Source organism: Lissotriton vulgaris, unplaced genomic scaffold (genome assembly GCF_964263255.1).
Source record: "Lissotriton vulgaris unplaced genomic scaffold, aLisVul1.2 SCAFFOLD_1291, whole genome shotgun sequence".
Classification (NCBI taxonomy): domain Eukaryota; kingdom Metazoa; phylum Chordata; class Amphibia; order Caudata; family Salamandridae; genus Lissotriton; species Lissotriton vulgaris.
Genome location: NW_028249272.1, coordinates 46031 through 66065, shown reverse-complemented (window position 1 = coordinate 66065; position 20035 = coordinate 46031). Strand labels below are relative to the sequence as shown.

General features: G+C 50.6%; 1 protein-coding gene across 1 annotated transcript in view; it reads left to right on the top strand.

Annotated features, from left to right (window-relative positions):
* Positions 1-20035, top strand: part of LOC147663629 (protein O-glucosyltransferase 2-like) — a gene marked incomplete at its 3' end in the record, with an annotated part of 137739 nt that overhangs the window by 79290 nt on the left and 38414 nt on the right. The gene's annotated exons all lie outside the window — the stretch shown is intronic.

Here is a 20035-nt window from a genome sequence, read left to right as displayed (position 1 = left end):
AGAAGGAGGCGGGTGGAAGAGAGCCGCAGATCAGCACAGGATAAGAGAAGAGAACAGGGAGTTAAAGAAGGAGGCGGGTGGAAGAGAGCAGCAGATCAGCACACGAGAAAAGAACATGGGGTTAAAGAAGGAGGCGGGGTGGAAGAGAGCAGCAGATCGGCGCAGGAGAGGAGAAAAGGGAGTTAGAGAAAGAGGCAGATGGAAGAGAACAGCAGATTAGCGCAGGAGAAGAGAACAGGGAGTTAAAGAAGGAGGTGGGGTGGAAGAGAGCAGCAGATCAGCACAGGAGAAGAGAACAGGGAGTTAGAGTAGGAGGCGGTGGAAGGGAACAGCGGATCAGCATGGGAGAAGAGAACAGGGAGTTAGAGAAGGAGGCGGTGGAAGGGAACAGCGGATCAGCACGGGAGAAGAGAACAGGGAGTTGGAGAAGGAGGCGGGTGGAAGAGAGCCGCAGATCAGCACAGGATAAGAGAAGAGAACAGGGAGTTAAAGAAGGTGGTGGGGTGGAAGAGAGCAGCAGATCAGCACAGGAGAAGAGACAAGGGAGTTAAAGAAGGAGGCGGGTGGAAGAGAGCAGCAGATCAGCACACGAGAAAAGAACATGGGGTTAAAGAAGGAGGCGGGGTGGAAGAGAGCAGCAGATCGGCGCAGGAGAGGAGAAAAGGGAGTTAGAGAAAGAGGCGGATGGAAGAGAACAGCAGATTAGTGCAGGAGAAGATAACAGGGAGTTAAAGAAGGAGGTGGGGTGGAAGAGAGCAGCAGATCAGCACAGGAGAAGAGAACAGGGAGTTAAAGAAGGAGGCGGTTGGAAGACAACTGCAGATCAGCACAGGTGAATAGAACAGGGAGTTAAAGAAGGAGGCGGTTGGAAGAGAACAGCAGTTCAGCACAAGAGAAGAGAAGAGACCAGGGAGTTAAAGAAGGAGGTGGGGTGGATGAGAGCAGCAGATCAGCACAGCAAAAGAGAACAGGGAGTTAAAGAAGGAGGCTGGTGGAAGAGAGCAGCAGATTAGCACAGGAGAAGAGAACAGGGAGTTAAAGAAGGAAGCGGCGTGGAAGAGAGCAGCAGAGCAGCGTAGCAAAATAGAACAGGGAGTTAAAGAAGGAGGCGGGTGGAAGAGAGCAGCAGATCAGCACATGAGAAGAGAACAGGGAGTTAGAGAAAGAGGTGAGTGGAAGAGAACAGCAGATTAGCGCAGGAGAAGAGAAGAGAACAGGGAGTTAGAAAGGAAGCAGGGTGGAAGAGAGCAGCAGATCAGCACGGGAGAAGAGAAGAGAACATGGAGTTAGAGAAGGAGGTGGGTGGATGTAAGCGGCTGGGCGGGAATAGGAAGGAGACGAGTCCGTGTAGGCTTCAAAGATGGTTTTATTGACTGATACAGTCGGTCTGTGCACGTAAGACGGGTGGAGGTACGTCGAGGTGATCGACTTCTTTCACGCCGGCTCTTTCCCTTCGCACCTTCTTCCCGCCTAGGCTGGGTCCCTCTGCGTTCTCTTCTGTCGGTCTCCGTTGTGTCCCAGACTCCACCGAAGGAGAGAAGCAAAGACAGAGGAAAGTATCAGAACAGGTGTTTTGACGACACTCGTTATCAGGGAAGGGGGTGGAGGAACACTCTGTGCACTTTAATAAATGTGACCGTGAGGGTAGTGCTCAAGGGAACTTATCAAGGGTATCGGGGCTTTCTCAGGGTTTACTCCACACCCACCCCGCAACTTTGTTACGCACCTCTGATAGCCACGCCCCTCCGGGGGAGTGGCTGGGCGAAGCGTGTTGTCGTTGGCCTCCTGGCTCTGATGATCTTGCTGGTTGTCCGGGGAACCACCGGCGTCTCGATCCGTCTGTTGTTGGCTCTTTCCGGATGACGTTCCCTGCTGTCGAATCCTCTGGTCCGGACGCTGTTTGCTTCTCGGGCACTCCGCTCGAGGGCTCTCCTTCTCTGTCCTTGGATGACGCTAGTCCTCGCGCTGGGACTGTCGACTCCGTCGATCTCCGCTCCTCTTCTCCTCCTACTCCTTCTTCCTCTCGCTCCGCCGTTGCCTCCGCTTTACCGCTCCTTCTTCCACCGCTGCTCCACGCCTCTCCGCCTCTCCAATCCACTCTGACCGCTCCTCCGGTGTATAGACACACCTGGTCCTGGGTCTGTGAGCCTTTTAAGTCCGCCCTAGGCTCCTCCTCTTCATCAATCATACCTGGCCAGTTAAAGGGACCTTGTTCCCATTCCGCTTCGTCTCCACCGAAGGGCTCTTCCACTCTGTGCCACGTAGGTGCGTCCGACTCCTGGTGAGAAAAGAGGGGGGGGTCACAGGTTACGAGTCCCTCATCGCATACTTGGGCCTGGGGCTCCCCCACCTTGCTACACACCTCCCCCCTTGGACTCTTCCGTTCGGGAAGGGGATTACGGGATAGGTAGTCCGCCCCAGTGTTATCCACCCCTTTCTTGTGGCAAACCCGAAAGGCAAAAGGCTGCAATGACAAAAACCACCCCAACACCCGGGGATTGTTTGATTTGTTCCGGGCCATCCACAAGAGGGGGGCATGGTCCGTGTACAGTGTGAAGGGACGCCCCTCAAGGTAATAAGACAACTTCCCCACAGCCCACCGGATTGCCAAGCACTCTTTTTCCACAGTTGGGTACTTCAGTTCTCTTGGGAATAGTTTGCGGCTCACATACACCACAGGATGGTCCACTCCATCCTCTCCTGGTTGGGATAGGACCGCCCCTATGCCGTAGTCCGAGGCGTCGGTATGTAGAGCAAAGGGCCGGTTGAAGTCAGGAGACGTCAGTATGGGCGAGGATGTAATCCGTTTTTTTAGGGTATCAAAGGCCCCCAGCATGTCCCTCGAGGGGGTCGCTAGAACCGCCGGCTTAACCTGGGATTGGAGGGTATCCGTTAAGGGGGCTGCTATTTGTGCGAACTGCGGGATGAAGCGTCGGTAATAACCGATCAGACCTAGAAACGCACGCATCTCCTTCTTGGTCCGGGGAAACGGTGTTTCGGAGATGGCTCGGATCTTCTCAATTTGGGGTTCGATCAACCCATGTCCCAGTACATACCCCAGATACTTGACCCTCTGGAATGCCAACCGCGTTTTCTTGGCGTTGATGGTTAAGCCTGCTTTGTGCAGGGTTTCGAACACTTTGTCCAGATGGGTCAGGTGGGTGTTCCAGTCCTTACTGAACACCACAATGTCGTCTAAATATGCCGACGTGTATTCTTTATGAGGGTTCAACACGTTGTTCATGAGCCTCTGAAAGGTTGCGGGCGCCCCGTGCAGCCCGAATGGTAGTACCGTAAATTCGAAATGACCTGAGTCCGTTGAGAAAGCCGTTTTATGACAATCCTCCTCCCTCAGAGGCACCTGCCAGTATCCTTTCGTAAGGTCTATTGTACTTATATATCTGCTTCTCCGAGTTTTTCAATTAGTTCGTCAATGCGGGGTATCGGGTAGGCATCAAAGGTGGATATATCATTAAGGGCTCGAAAGTCCATGCAGAACCGGCGGGTTCCGTCCGGTTTGGGGATCATCACGATCGGGCTGGACCATTGACTATCGGAGGGACGGATGACCTTCATCTTCAACATATCATCAACCTCTTTTTGTATGTCTTTTCTCCTGGCCTCGGGAATGCGGTACGGTTTGATCTTGATGATCTTGCCAGGGACGGTCCTGATCTGATGTTCCGTTAGGGAGGTCTTTCCTGGTTGGTCAGAAAATATCGGTGTATGCCGCCCTAGCGTTGCCAACAGTTCTTTCCTCTCCTGGTCCAGCAGCTCATCATTGATCACTAACTTCCCGATGGTATGGTCCCTTTCTCCTGAGGAGTGGTCGGTAATGAGAACACCTGTAGGTGGCGGGCCTAGCCACTTTTTGAGCAAGTTTATGTGGTAAACTTGAGTCTTTCTAGCTGTAAGTTGCAGTTTATAGCTGGTGTTTCCTTTCGTGGCGATGACCCGATACGGCCCTCCCCACTCAGCTTTAAATTTTTGTGTCGATGAGGGGAGCAAGACCAGGGCCCAGTCACCTTTTTGTAGTCTTCTCCACCGCTTCCCTTTATCATACCCCGTTTTCTGTCGCTGTTGGCTTTGTGCTAGATTGGTGTAGGCCAGGTCTCTCATTTTTCCCAATTTAGACCTCAGATTTCGGGCATACTCCAGGGTGTGTAGGGTTTCTTCGGGGCTTTCTTGCTCCCAAGCCTCCTTCGTCATGTCGAGTAGGGATCGAGGTTGTCTTCCGTAAAGGAGTTCAAAGGACGAGAATCCTGTGCTGCTCTGTTTTTGCCCTCTGATCACATATAAGGCCAGTGGTAGAACTTGGTCCCAGTCCTTGCCGTTCACCTCCAGCATTTTCCGCAGCGTGGTCTTCAATGTCCTGTTGTATCTCTCGACGAGACCGTCTGTCTGGGGATGATAGACCACGGTTCTGATCTGTTGTATATTGAGTAAGAGACATACTTCCTTCATCAGTTTGGATACAAAGGGGGTTCCTTGATCCGTAAGGATCTCCTTGGGGAAACCCACCCTTGAAAACAGTTCTAGCATTTTATCTGCCACCTGTCTTGTTGTTGTTGACGATAACGCGAAGGCCTCCGGGAAGCGCGTGGCGTAATCCACCATCACTAACACGTACTGGTGTCCTTTCCGTGTAGTGGGAAGGGGTCCAATCAAGTCCATGCCTACTCTTTCGGAGGGGACTCCGATTATCGGCAGGGGTTGGAGCGGCACCGCTGGAGGTCGGGTCATGTTCTTTTTTTGACATGTTTCACATGTTTGACAGTATTCCATTGTATCTTTATAAATCCCGGGCCAGTAGAAACTACGAAGGATATTCTGTGTAGTTTTCTCGGCCCCAGTGTGGCCAGCTACTAGGTGGGCGTGGGAGTAGAACAGTATCTGCTCACGGAAGGCCACCGGGACGAGTAGTTGCTCCGGATCGTCCTTGGCTCCCTGTCTGTAGAGGAGGTCGTTTTTAATGAAGAATCGGGGATAAAGTATCGGGGATAGTCCTTGGGTCCTTTGAGCGTTGTCCCAGGCGTTGTGTAGGGTCGCATCATTGGCCTGGGAGAAACGGAAGCTTCGGTCCAGGATCCAGGGCTCCGGGGACACCATTGCTGGCTTTACATGAGTGTCATATTGGTTCCCCTTGGACGGTCTCAGGCTTTCGTGAAACATCTCCAGGAAGGCGGGGTTGTCTGTCCCGATAATGAGGTCTTCAGGGAGGGTAGGCAACACTCCGACTTTGACAGTTTGTGGTCGCCCAACAAGGGGGCGTATGGGAAGTATCGCTACGGGATAAGGCCTGACATCCCCATGAACACATCTTATTAATACTTGTTCCTGGGGTTTAATCTGGGCGGGTAACACATGCAAGGATTGTACCACCGATTGGCGGCACCCTGAATCCAACAGGGCTTGTATGGGGGTCCCATTTATGTTAACACTCACTCGGAAGGCTGGTCCCATCTCTGCCGAATATAATACGGTTCGTGGCAGGTATCCCACCTCCATGGGTTCTTCACCGGTTTTCTTCCTAGGACACATCCGGGCGATGTGTCCCCAAGCACCGCACTCGAAACACTGCGGCTCGCTCTGTATGGGCGGTTCAGGTCTCCAGGGCCTAGGCCTTATAGGATCAGAGGGTCTCAGAGGTTTCTTTTCTGGTTTAGGCGGCTGTCTGTGTTTCTCTGTTTCCCAAGAAGGAGGAGGTCGAGGTTGCGCCCGTGTGAAGGTGGTGGCCATTTCCACCGCTTGGGCCGTGGTTAGGTTGTGATGTTGTCTCAACCATCTTTGTGTGGCGAAGGGTAGTGCCTCTAAGAATTGTTCTAAATAGACTCTGTCCATTATCTCCTCTTTTGTACACACCGCGGGGGTCAACCATTTGTCTGCCGCCATCTTCAACCTGACAAACAAAGTCTTGGGAGTTTCCCCGGGAACTCCCCTCTCCTTCCGAAACCGTATGCGGTACGCCTCGGTATCCAGTCCTAAATGGTCCAGTATTATGAGTTTGATGTCCTTATACGAGGTATCCCCCTTGGGATTAGCGACCTGGTAGGCCGCCTGGGCCTCCCCCACCAGTAAGGGAGCCAAAAAAAAAGGCCACTTCGCCACGGGCCAGCCACAGGCACGGGCGACCCTTTCAAAGTTGAGCAAGAAAGAGTCCGGGTCCTCGCCCGGGATGTACTTCTGGAGAGAGACGCCTCCCAAACTGTGAGGCACCGTTCCGGTTGTAGGAGCCACCGTGGATATCACTGGGTCGAGGGCATGCGCGGTCACGGCCGCCTTCATGATCTCCCGGTCGGCCTCGGCGGATTGAAGCTGTTTCTCCAACACCCATTCCAGCCGCTCTTGCCCTTTGGCTAGTTGCTGCAGGATTTCTTCCATCTTGGTTATGCAGACGGCTGGGTTGCCCGCATTCTCCACCACTGTAAGCGGCTGGGCGGGAATAGGAAGGAGACGAGTCCGTGTAGGCTTCAAAGATGGTTTTATTGACTGATACAGTCGGTCTGTGCACGTAAGACGGGTGGAGGTACGTCGAGGTGATCGACTTCTTTCACGCCGGCTCTTTCCCTTCGCACCTTCTTCCCGCCTAGGCTGGGTCCCTCTGCGTTCTCTTCTGTCGGTCTCCGTTGTGTCCCAGACTCCACCGAAGGAGAGAAGCAAAGACAGAGGAAAGTATCAGAACAGGTGTTTTGACGACACTCGTTATCAGGGAAGGGGGTGGAGGAACACTCTGTGCACTTTAATAAATGTGACCGTGAGGGTAGTGCTCAAGGGAACTTATCAAGGGTATCGGGGCTTTCTCAGGGTTTACTCCACACCCACCCCGCAACTTTGTTACGCACCTCTGATAGCCACGCCCCTCCGGGGGAGTGGCTGGGCGAAGCGTGTTGTCGTTGGCCTCCTGGCTCTGATGATCTTGCTGGTTGTCCGGGGAACCACCGGCGTCTCGATCCGTCTGTTGTTGGCTCTTTCCGGATGACGTTCCCTGCTGTCGAATCCTCTGGTCCGGACGCTGTTTGCTTCTCGGGCACTCCGCTCGAGGGCTCTCCTTCTCTGTCCTTGGATGACGCTAGTCCTCGCGCTGGGACTGTCGACTCCGTCGATCTCCGCTCCTCTTCTCCTCCTACTCCTTCTTCCTCTCGCTCCGCCGTTGCCTCCGCTTTACCGCTCCTTCTTCCTCCGCTGCTCCACGCCTCTCCGCCTCTCCAATCCACTCTGACCGCTCCTCCGGTGTATAGACACACCTGGTCCTGGGTCTGTGAGCCTTTTAAGTCCGCCCTAGGCTCCTCCTCTTCATCAATCATACCTGGCCAGTTAAAGGGACCTTGTTCCCATTCCGCTTCGTCTCCACCGAAGGGCTCTTCCACTCTGTGCCACGTAGGTGCGTCCGACTCCTGGTGAGAAAAGAGGGGGGGGTCACAGGTTACGAGTTCCTCATCGCATACTTGGGCCTGGGGCTCCCCCACCTTGCTACAGTGGAAGAGAGGAACAGATCAGCACAACAGAAGAGAACAGGGAGTTAAAGAAGGAAGTGGGGTGGAAGAGAGCAGCAGATCAGCACAGGAGAAGAGAAGAGAACAGGGAGTTAGAGAAGGAGGTGAGGTGAAAGAGAGCAGCAGATCAGCACAGGAGAAGAGAAGAGAACAGGGAGTTTGAGAAGGAGGCGGGTGGAAGAGAACAGCAGATCAGCACAGGTGAAGAGAAGAGGACAGGGAGTTTGAGAAGGAGGTGGGTGGAAGAGAAGGAGGCCAAAAGATAGAGGGAGGGCGATAGATAGATAGAGGGAGGGCGATAGATAGAGGGCGATAGATAAAGGGAGGGCGATAGATAGAGTGAGTGAGGGCGATGGATAGAGTGAGTGAGGGCGGTAGAGTGAGTGAGGGCAGTAGAGTGGTAGAGTGAGTGAGGGCGGTAGAGTGAGTGAGGGCGGTAGAGTGAGTGAGGGCGGTAGAGTGAGTGAGGGCGGTAGAGTGAGTGAGGGCGGTAGAGTGAGTGAGGGCGGTAGAGTGAGTGAGGGCAGTAGAGTGAGTGAGGGTGGTAGAGTGAGGGCGGTAGAGTGAGTGAGGGCGGTAGAGTGAGTGAGGGCGGTAGAGTGAGTGAGGGCGGTAGAGTGAGTGAGGGCGGTAGAGTGAGTGAGGGCGGTAGAGTGAGTGAGGGCGGTAGAGTGAGTGAGGGCGGTAGAGTGAGTGAGGGCGGTAGAGTGAGTGAGGGCGGTAGAGTGGTAGGGTGAGGGCGGTAGAGTGGTAGGGTGAGGGCGGTAGAGTGGTAGGGTGAGGGCGGTAGAGTGGTAGGGTGAGGGCGGTAGAGTGAGGGCGATAGATAGATTGAGGGACGGCGATAGATAGATTGAGGGACGGCGATAGATAGATTGAGGGACGGCGATAGATAGATTGAGGGACGGCGATAGATAGATTGAGGGACGGCGATAGGTAGATTGAGGGACGGCGATAGATAGATTGAGGGACGGCGATAGATAGATTGAGGGAGGGCGATAGATAGAGGGAGGGCGATAGATAGATAGAGGGAGGGCGATAGATAGATAGATAGAGGGAGGGCGATAGATAGATAGATAGAGGGAGGGCGATAGATAGATAGAGGGAGGGAGGGCGATAGATAGATAGATAGAGGGAGGGAGGGCGATAGATAGATAGATAGAGGGAGGGAGGGCGATAGATAGATAGATAGATAGAGGGAGGGAGGGCGATAGATAGTCAAGTCAAGTCATAGAATTTATATAGCGCACTACATACCCAGAGGGTTTCAAGGCGCTTAGGAAGGGGAGGAGGATTACTTGTCAAATATCCACGTTTTAAGTTGCTTTCTGAATGCTAGGTGGTTCTGGGTAAGGCGAAGGTAAGCGGGGAGTGAGTTCCATGTTCTAGCAGCTAGGTAAGAAAAGGATCTGCCTCCCATGGTGGTCTTGTTGATGCGAGGTACAGTGGCGAGGGCTTGGCTGGAGGAACGTAGTTGGCGGGAGGGGGTGTAGAAGGACAGTCGTGAGTTGAGGCATTCTGGTCCGATGTCGTAGAGTGATTTGTGTGCGTGGGTAAGCAGTCGGAAAGTGATCCTCTTATTGACGGGTAGCCAGTGGAGGTCTTTAAGGTGACCAGAGATGTGTTCGTTGCGTGGGATGTCTAATATGAGCCTGGCTGAGGCGTTTTGGATTCGTTGGAGTTTCTTCTGGAGTTTTGCGGTAGCACCTGCGTAGAGGGTGTTTCCGTAGTCCAGTCGGCTCGTGACCAGAGCATGGGTGACTGTTTTCCTTGTTTCGGAGGGGATCCAGCGAAATGTTTTTCTGAGCATGCGAAGAATGTTGAAGCAGGAAGAGGATACGGCGCTGACTTGTCTGTTCATTGAGAGTGAAGAATCCAGGATGACGCCTAGGTTCCGTGCGTGGTCTGTCGGGATGGGTGCTTTTCCGAGGGCTTCCGGCCACCAGGAGTCGTCCCATGCAGAGGGGGAAGTACCTAAGATGAGGACTTCTGTTTTGTCTGAGTTCAGTTTCAGACGGCTTTGTTTCATCCATTCAGCAACTTCTTTCATTCCTTCGTGTAGGTTGTTTTTGGCGGTGCTGGGGTCATTGGTGAGAGAAAGGATCAGTTGAGTGTCATCCGCGTAAGAGATGATGTTGAGGTTGTGTTGGCGTGCGATGGCCGCGAGGGGGCTCATGTATACGTTGAAGAGGGTGGGACTGAGTGAGGATCCTTGTGGTACGCCGCAGATGACTTCAGAGGCCTCGGACTTGAATGGTGGAAGGCGGACTCTCTGGGTTCTTCCGGTGAGGAACGAGGTGATCCATTCAAGTGCTTTTCCTTGGATTCCGATGTTATTGAGGCGTTGTAAAAGGGTGCTGTGGCAGACTGTGTCGAATGCTGCAGAGAGGTCAAGGAGGATGAGGGCGACTGTGTCCCCATTGTCCAGTAGAGTTCGAATGTCGTCTGTTGCTGCGATGAGGGCGGTCTCAGTGCTGTGTTTTGCTCGGAAGCCAGATTGTGAGGGGTCGAGGGATTTGTTGGCTTCGAGGAAGGCGACGAGCTGGTTGTTGACAGCTTTCTCGATGACTTTGGCCGGGAATGGAAGAAGCGAGATGGGGCGGTAATTTTTGAGTTCGGTGGGGTCCGCAGTGGGTTTTTTCAGAAGGGCGGTGAGTTCAGCGTATTTCCAGTCTTCCGGGAAGGTGGCGGAGTTGAAGGAGCAGTTGATGACGTCTCGGAGGTGCGGTGCTATGACGGAGTCTGCTTTGTTGAAGATGTGGTGAGGACATGGGTCTGTGGGGGATCCTGAGTGGATGGAGTTCATCAGGCGAATGGTGTCCTCAGTGGAGATTGGGTTCCAGTCGTTAAGGGTGTTCACGGGGGGAAGATGATCAGCAAATGGTATGGTGGGTTGGTTTCTGGGTTGGTTGTCAAAGCTGTTGTGGATGTCAGCAATCTTGTTGTGGAAAAATGAGGCTAGGGAGTCGCAGAGGGTTTGAGAGGGGGTGATGTCGTTGGAGTTGGCCGAGGGGTTGGAAAATTCCTTAACGATGTTGAAGAGTTCCTTGCTGTTGTGGGCGTTGTTGTCAAGTCGATCCTTGAATGCTGTTTTCTTGGCTTTTCGGATTAGTTGGTGGTGAGTGCGGGTGGCGTTTTTGAAGGCGTCCTTGGTGCTAGTGGTTGGGTCTTTTTTCCAGGCCTTTTCAAGGGAGCCGCAGAGTTTCTTGGACTTCTTGAGATCATCGTTGAACCATGAGGCCTTCTTGCTGCCAGGTTTGCTTTGACGTTTTTTCAGTGGTAGAGGGAGGGAGGGTGATAGATAGATAGATAGATAGATAGATAGATAGAGGGAGGGAGCAACATTGATTGTGGGTGAACACGCACATGGACAAAAGAGAGAGCACATCGTGGAATGGGGCGATGCAAACCGGCAAGAAAGTCATGTAGGGGATAGAAAAGACACACAAGGACAAGCACAACACCGAAGGGGTGGAGACAGTGCCATCTTAATGCATGGGCACCCTGGGCAGTTGGCCGGGGGGCTGGTGAGCATAAGGGCACCATGCACTCATTTTGCATTAAACATTTTCATTCCAGTGTGTGTGGTTGTTTAGGCAGGGCCCAGTGCCCTACTTTGCCTGGGGACCTATAATGCTGTTAAGACGGCCCTGGTTAAGAGAGAGCAACTTGGATCACAGTGGAGAGGCGAAGAGAAGTACATGAAGGAGAGGCGAGGAAGGTATATGCACTCATGGAGTATTTAACCCAAAAAAAAAAAGACTGCCTGAAAAGTAAGCATTGGAAAGACGCACGTAAAGAGGCCAGCCTTCAGTGGAGGGAGATACACAAGAAGAGGAGAAGTAAACGACACACAACCAGTCTTCGAAGCAGGGTTGACTCTGTTCATCAGTCGCTCCATTAAAAGCATACCATGTACTGCAATGAACACTACGTTTTCATATTCCCACTGCACAGCAATCAATCTGTAGACAAATGAATTTTATGCTAATATGATACTTCCCAGTGAGCTCTCACAGCTGCATCCTTCTCAACATTCACATATTGATTTCCATGAAATAGGCCGACAGGTCAATACATAGCAATAGACAAGTATACTGGATACATAGATGCATTGTTTCATGTAAGGGGAAGCTACTCAAGAATAAACAAACTTCAATGAAAACATAAGAGTAATGATTTGAAAATAGTTGTTTAAAATGCGGATCTTTTAGGCCAATAGAGAGCCCTTTTGAATGAAAGGATGGCAGTGGTGAGGGTGGTAGTAGTTGGGGAGACCTACCAAAAAGGTGATATAAACGCCTTAGTGTTGGTGCACCATATCAGGCGCTATAAGATTAACATTAACGGTTCTCTCACTTCTGAATGAATTCCATGACTTGAAGGGATCAGTGGATGACCTTTTGCCTACATGTTCGAATTCTGATAAGGCAGTCAATTTAGCATTTGTTGATGGAGCTAATAATAAGCATTAATACATCTGATAATATAAAAGTGAAAAAGCGCCAATAGCACATGTACAGAAAGAAACAATTGTTATGTTTTTAGAAGGTGCGCCAAACTAAATGAGTTATAATTACTATCACAAACACACAAAGTGCAGCAGGTGCGCAAACTCACTGAGCTATTATTGGTTTTGTAACCTGTAACCTGTGGATTACACACAAGCGCACACACCTGTTGCAAGTGCACAAATTTGCCGAGTTGTCCTATACGTGACCTACACTGACATACAGATCTCTACAGCCAGCACATCAACCCAGTGAGCTGTCTGCCGTAGGCCTGCATAAAACCTAGCTAGTTAGTTTTGGGTGTTTAACTTTCAGGAGAGGATGGAGAAGAATGCCTTTGTGTCCCACCTTGTCCCACCTGTTCTTCAGGAAGCCAAATGCAGATTTTAGAAAATCATTAATGAATATGCAGTTATTAAAACAATAACGAAGACTTTAGTTGGAACCATGTCTCGGCGGGGGTTGAACTTCCCTTCTTTGCGTATACCCACAACAAAGGAGATATGCACACACATACACACACATAAATTAGAGGAATGCAGGTAGCATTTCACACACATATTTGTGAGAGAGATTGACACACATAGTTATGTTTGCGAGAGGGTTAGAGAGGAATTAATTTACAAAGACAGAAATATATGAGAAGGATGGCTGGTCTATCAGAAGTAGGACAGAGACACTCGGAGGAAGTCGAACGAGGTACATAAATGCATACAAGACAACACAGACATATGTGGGACAGAGAGACCAATGGATGAGGTGAAGGAAGGCACAGTAACTGAAGAGAGACCGCAACAGCCAGACTGGAAATTGGGAATGTACCAACAAACACAGAGGGAGAAGAAAACGACAGAGACAAAACACACACATGCACATGAAACGGAGACATGTAAAGACAGAGAAAGAGCGATGAAGAGATGAAGCAGTAAACAGGCAGAGAGATGTGCTGAAGTGACGCAAAGACACAGGGGAGAAGAAGAGCAGAGAGAGGAGGTGCAGAGATAGTGAGAGACAGACACACAGGAGGAGCGAGGGGGTGGGACAGCAGTGCACATACAGATGCATGCAGGAGAGAGAGATGTTATGTTATAACAATTTATTATGCGCACAGCGACTCCAGCGAAGGAGCGTCCCGGCGCAGAGACAAGGAGCAACACAACACAACAGGGAGACAGGGCCTCAGAGAAATGGCTAAAACAGGAAAGTCTTGATGGCTTTACGGAAAGACAACAGGTCCTCAAGCAGTCGGATTTCAACTGGGAGAGTGTTCCAGATTAACGCAGCTTTCACCCTGAAGGAACGACCCCCGATCCTGCTGAGCCTGAATCTGGGGACAACAGCGAGGGCCTGACCTTGAGATCGGAGGTTGCGGGTAGGGACATAGAAGGAAATTGAGTTGGCCAAAATCTCAGGGCCTATACCTCTTAGGATTTTGAAGGTCAAACAAAGGACCTTAAAAAGAATACGCTTCCTTACAGGGAGCCAATGCAGGGAGCGGAGGACATTAGCCACCGGGCAGAATCTGGGTAGGCCGACAATGGCTCTCGCCGCGGCGTTTTGCACCCGCTGCAGACGAGTTAACTCAGCCTGGTTAGCCCCAGCCAGCAAAGAGCTTGCGTAGTCCAGACGGGAGATGATGGTTGCCTGGACTACAAGCTGTCTGGGAGGGGCATCGAAGAATTTAAGAACCGGTCTTAAACCTCTTAACAGTCCAAAGCAACAGGCTGCAATTTTTTTGGTGTGCCCTACGAATGTGAGACCAGCGTCTAACCAGACCCCTAGATTCTTCACCTCCGACACCGGGGTCGGAGTGGGGCCCAGCTCCGAAGGCCACCACTGATCGCCCCAGAGCTCCACTCCCTTCCCGACAACCATAACCTCTGTTTTTGTGGCATTAAGCTGGAGACAGTTACCTGTCAACCAGCTGGCCACCGCCTTCAGTCCAGACTGATACCTGGGGGCATCCTGTTCCGCATCCCCGCTGAGAGTAACCGCCAGCTGTGTGTCATCGGCATATGAGACCAGGGTTAGGCCCCACTGCCTTGCGACATCAGCCAGCGGTCTCACGTAAAGGTTGAACAACGTGGGACTCAGCGAAGACCCCTGCGGAACCCCCATGGCCAGAGGCTGGAACCTGGACTTGAAGGGAGGGATGGCAACACAGAAGGAACGGTTGTCCAGGAAGGAGCGGAACCATTGCAGCGCCTGGCCACTGATACCGATCTCCTCGAGCCGCTGCAGGAGGATGCTGTGCGATACAGTATCGGAGGCGGCGCTGAGGTCTAACTAAATCAGCGCCGCCGTCTGACCAGCATCCAACCTCGCACGGAGATGTTCCACCATCACAAGAAGGGCAGTCTCCGTGCTGTGGCCAGCACGGAAGCCATTCTGTGTGGGATCGAGGGCATTGGACCGGGCTAGATGTTCAGACAGGGCCAGATTGACATGGGCCTCTGTCAGCTTAGCTGGCCAGGGTAGCAGCGAAATGGGACGATAGCTTTCCGACTTAGACGGGTCAAGGGAGGGTTTTTTAATAATCGGAGACACCACCGCCTGCTTCCAACTAGTGGGGACTACCCCCGACTCCAGGGAAAGATTGACAAGGGAGCGTATAGCCGGGCGTCCCAAAAAGGTCTGGTCTCGAAAGAGGGCAGGCCTCACTGGATCAGATGGAGACCCAGATTTAACTTGCGGATTTAAGATGGCAAGAATGAGTACACAACCAGGCAGATGAACAGATGGAGAGGAGGAGAGAGGCCGAGAGAGACACAGACCGAGAAGGAAAGAGACAATAACTGAAAAGGGGGATAGAAACATGCACGGACGAAAATGTGGATGAATAAAAGCAAAGAGGGAGAAACTCCCATGTGGGGTGGTGGGTTGTAATGAGGAGACAGAGTGTGAGAGGGGGAGGGGGAAAAGAGGGGCAATACAGCGGGGTAGAGAGAGAATGGAGGTAATCGGAAAAAAAAGAAAGAGAGAGCGCGAAAGGTGGAAGAAGAAGGGGACAAGGAGCACAGAGACAGGGAGATGGTGTGATTGTTAGAGGAGTGACAGGCAGATGGAAAGAGACACAGGATAAGGAGACGGGTGAGAGGGACAGCAAGAGGCAGAGAGCAACGTGACAGATGTCGGGTGCGATAGAGAGTGAATGTGTGTGTATGGGAATGTGGGCGAGAGAGTCAGAGAGAGACAGAGAACCATCGAGCGCTTTAGTGAAAATATCGGTGGACGTAAGGCCCACTGCACTCTTGTGCACACGTCACCAGAGCCCTCCAGTTGTCACAGGACGGCCAATGCAGCTGCACTCTCCCCTCACCACATCGACATACATCTTGAAAGCCTTCTGATAAAGTTACAGGTGAACCCAAGCACACCACACGCGTGCACATCACGCGTGCACATCACTGCACTACAACTTTTCCCCCAAGTGATGCATCTATACAGATGGACACCCAACCACTCCGCTGAGAGGAAACGTCTTCAGCACAGCCAGACAAACACACAGCGCACTACAAAATAAGGAACGCCATTGGATGGATTTCACAACTCACATGGACCATTATGAACCACTAGAAAACTAGGAATTCATCCAATCTCTACGACCCAAGCAACTGTTCATAACCCATCAACGGTAATGCCGTAACTTAGTGAAAAGGGAGCAAGACCAAGGAAGTACTAAGAATACAAATCACAAGAAGAGGATGCTAAACAAACGCTGTCAACGTAACACAACTCCTTGCAAAACCATGATAGAAGTAATGGGCTACAGAAAGGAGAGAAGGCACACACAGGAATCGGGGAAAGAGGGAGAGAAACATGGGGGCAAAATAAGGCAGCGAGAGATACAGCACACAAACCATCAAGCACAGTGAGGGGAACTGGAGAATGTAAACACAGAAGGAAAGAGAGCGAATGAGAGGAAGAAAAAGAATTGAAGTGGGAATGAGAAAGGTCAAAGGAGAAGGAACGGGGAGAGGGTGGGAGGGATGAGAGAGAAGAAAAACAAGAAATATGGAGGTAAAAGGCAGAGAGGAGACTGAGAGCGCGTGGCTAACTGAGAACATCAAAGTGGCCGAAAGGGCAAAGAAGTACGGGAAATGCAAGCGGCGGAGGGGGGGGGGGGAGCGGATCCCTTTGAAGTAGCTCATAGCCTCGCGGCCGTGAAAGTGAAAACAATTAGGCGGGGAGCGGATCTCTTTGAAGTAGCTCATGGCCTCGCGGCCGTGATAAGGGAAAGCAATTAGGGGGGAGGTGGGAGGGAGGTTGATGGCTTTGTGTGAAGCAGGCAGGCGGCTCGGGAAGCAAATGGAGAGCGCGTGCATGGACACACATGCATTCGGCAAAATCCGCCTTTTAGCTTTCTGGTTTAACGGCAATAGGTCTCTCTACGAGACCGAAACAGTGAGTTCAGCAGACTTGAAATAGAAACAAATATTCATGAGCAAAAGTTACTTTAACTCTTGCCTCCAATGCTCTACTAACTGTGTATCCAACCTCAGGAAAAGGTGTTCCTGGTCTACCGTTACTTTATACCAAAGGCTCCCTAATTTCGAATTTTTGCAGATACAGACAGAAAACTATTTTAAGCCTATTTTTAAATGTGGATAAAAACAGATTCTGGATTGTTTGGAGTGATTCTAAATACTGTCCATCATGACTGCTTGGCCAATTGCTGTGCAGATTGACAGGTAAGGGGTTAAAAAAGGAATTTTCAGTAGATATGCACAACCTTGATACTAAAATGTTCATGTTTTCATATACGTGCATTGATTTATCACCTGTGGGTGGTCATATCATTAAAGCATGAAGGCACATTTATTGGTTACATAAATGTGGAAATATACTAGTTTCAACTTCATTTTTTCGCAAAACCCAAATTAAATATGGATAAATATATAACATTAGAACAACCAAATATGTAGAAATAGAAATGGCAAAAACATAATACCATAACTGGGCACCCCAATTATACCTGAAAGTCATACACGGGACAAATATCAAAAGATGCATCCCATCTATGTTTGCACCACAATGTCAATGCAAATATCGGTGGAAAGGGCTGGTACCCAGGGTCACTCCAATGATACGATTCTGAGGCAGTTCAGTTTCCTGCACAATTATGGGTTTGCTCATTTGCCACATAACGCATCATCTGCTGCACAATATGCAGAAGTGTAGGTTCTACCTGAAACAGGTCAAAAGTTACTAAAAGAAAAAAACGCTGCAGCAACTGTTGCTGCGAATCAGAAGGCCCTTTTCAAATGTTAACTGGGCTCTTTGTTGCTTATGGGTGTACTCGCGTGTTAAACTGGTACTAATGGTGTAAAATCCTTGTCCATGCAGTATTAACATGTAAAAATGACAAACTAATGAAGCAATACCATCACAAAATGCACCGCATTATGATGCATAACGTGCCTTGTAGTGCTCCATAATTTATTCAATCCTGCAACATAATTGGCTCTTTTCTTGTTGCATAATTCAAGTGGACTTGCAGGTACCATATTACTCCAACATCACTACAGAATTAATGGGGAGCCTTAACCGTCCCAAATGTAATGGTAACTACGTGACGTGCACTGCCATACTTAAGTAAATACATTATCACATGAACAAACTAAGGGGCACACACTACAGCAGGCCCAAGCCTGAATAATCACTAAGCTACGTGCACCATGTACAGCAGCGCCACATGCACTACTCGCACAGAAAAGAACTTTCCTCTGCCCAACACCTGAATCTGATCCCACTTCTTGCACCCAGCGAGACTTCTCATGCCTTACATCCAAGAACCACATAAAACACACGAAGCCCGCAGCTGCTCCAGAACCCTTTAGTCTGCTGAGAACCGCAAAAGAAGGGAGTTAGGAGAACATATGGTAAAATGACCAATCTCGAGACCAACACCTTCCACACAGCAACCCAATCCCAACATACACAAGGTTCCCAATCTCCAAAGCACCCCCTGAGACCACAACTTACAACCCGCAACATTCTTACAAAGTTTCTGCTCCTTTCACCAGGTCACACCTTAAGTGCTCTCCTCCTTAACACCCACAATGTTCCTGCAGCCACGAAGACCCTAAACAGCCATACTCCAAGCTCCGTACTCGCTGCTACCAGCAAGTACACCAAGCTTACACTTAGCAGTCTGCTAAACGCAGCGATCCTACTTATCCTTAAAACAAAGAGACTGTCCCTCATCAAACACAGTGCCTCCATTCTGCACCGCTACCCCTCACACACAAGTAAAGATCCTGCCCACTCTGTGTCCCCCAACGCAACAAACCCAGCCTGATCCCCTACTGCCGCGTGCACCGAACAAAGGATACCAGCACCAAGGCTTGAGCTGTTCTTCTTCTTCCGTCCCATGTCGTCCATGCGCCGAGGGTAGAGTACTACAGAGAAGGGTCAAACACAGAGCAGGGAAGACGCAGCCGCCAGCAAGGAGCCACAAATTGTCCGCACGTAAGCTCATGACTGCAAGAGAGCCACCTACTTGGTAACGCAATGTTTATCCGCATAAACCAGGGGAAAGAAACTGTGGCTCAGATTTACAAAGTCATTTAGCACCCTGCGATTCGTTAAATATCAGTCCATGTGACCACTAAATGGCTATTTGTAATGTACTAAACACACTTTGCAATTCGCTAACAGGTTACTGAATTACAAAATGTATTTAGAGAGGAATGTAAAAGTGTTATTTGGAAGTGGCGTGTATAATGCGGCTCTTCCAAATATCAATCTGTTATGGTATCTGTCAGTTTTGTGCGACCGAAACCTGGTCCCAGAATATTGAAATTTTAACTGACTCCTTTCTTGGGGTGGTAAGCCATTTGAAAAAGGGAAGGGGTCCTCTATGAGCCTCATCCCCTTTAATTAAAGTTTTTTTTTAAAAGTTTGGGGGGAGAAGGCAGTAGTGTCTACTCTCAAACTTCTAAAACGGGTAAACTTTTTTTAATGGTTTAAATCTTGTATTAAATTTAAAAAGGAACAAGATACAGAGACCTCTGGCGGTCATGCAAGCAATGCAAAGTAGACTCCAGTGCAACACAAGCATGTATTTCTGGTGCAAAACTAAGCCAATTCATGATGTGGATCTCTTGTAACACCCCACAACATAACAGCCCCGCCCTCCCCCTCTCCCTTGTCCACTAAACAAAAAGGTATCCTTTGTATGACGGAAAGGAAAAGCAAATGAGATGGTCCTCAGTACGTGGGTTTCAGTTTGCGCTTGGGCGCCTTCTGGTCCGGTATTGGTGTGTCTGCCAATCGGAGAAGGCGCAAGTACCTAGGGTAGCACAATTCACCATATTCTTTGGTGAGTAAAGTCAAGAAGGGGCGCCACAATTCTGGAAATTCCTCACCCCGCCCAGCCTGCACCAGGGACAGCTTCTCCATGCCGAGCACCATCTACAACCTATGTAGCCAGCCCGTGTGCGGGGGGGCTTGTGGTGTCCTCCAGTGTGCTAAAATATTTTGTGTGGCTGCCCCTAGCGCTATAGCAATGAGACGACCTCTCCGGGACTTCAGGGGGTACATCATGGTGTTGGGCAGTCCTAGCAAGATGTAAGCGGAGAATCGGGGGAGTTATGTATCCAAGTTATCATCTATGTCATCTAATATCGTGCCCCAGTAGCCCTGGAGGAGGTCACAGCTCCACAGCAGATGTTCTAATGTACCCAGCTCCCAACACCCCCTCCAGCATTGGTCACTGATATGTGGGTCAAATTGGTGGAGGCGTTCTGGTGTATGGTACCTATAGGTGGCCACCTTAGAGTTTCGGTCAGTCCAGCGTGCTATGCGGTATGTCGCGGTCTATGGTAGATGCCACTCCATTCTTTGTGTGTAAGGGATCTTCCTAATTCCCGCTCCCATCGGCACCTGCCAGCGTTATGTGTGTAAATGTTCGTGAGGAGGAGGTGTTGGTACAAGTCGGAGATCAGTTTCTTCTCGGATGTGCAGGTGACCAGCCATTTCTCATAGGGGGTGAGGTGTCGTTGTGCCCCGGGTTTGACTTCAGGGTGG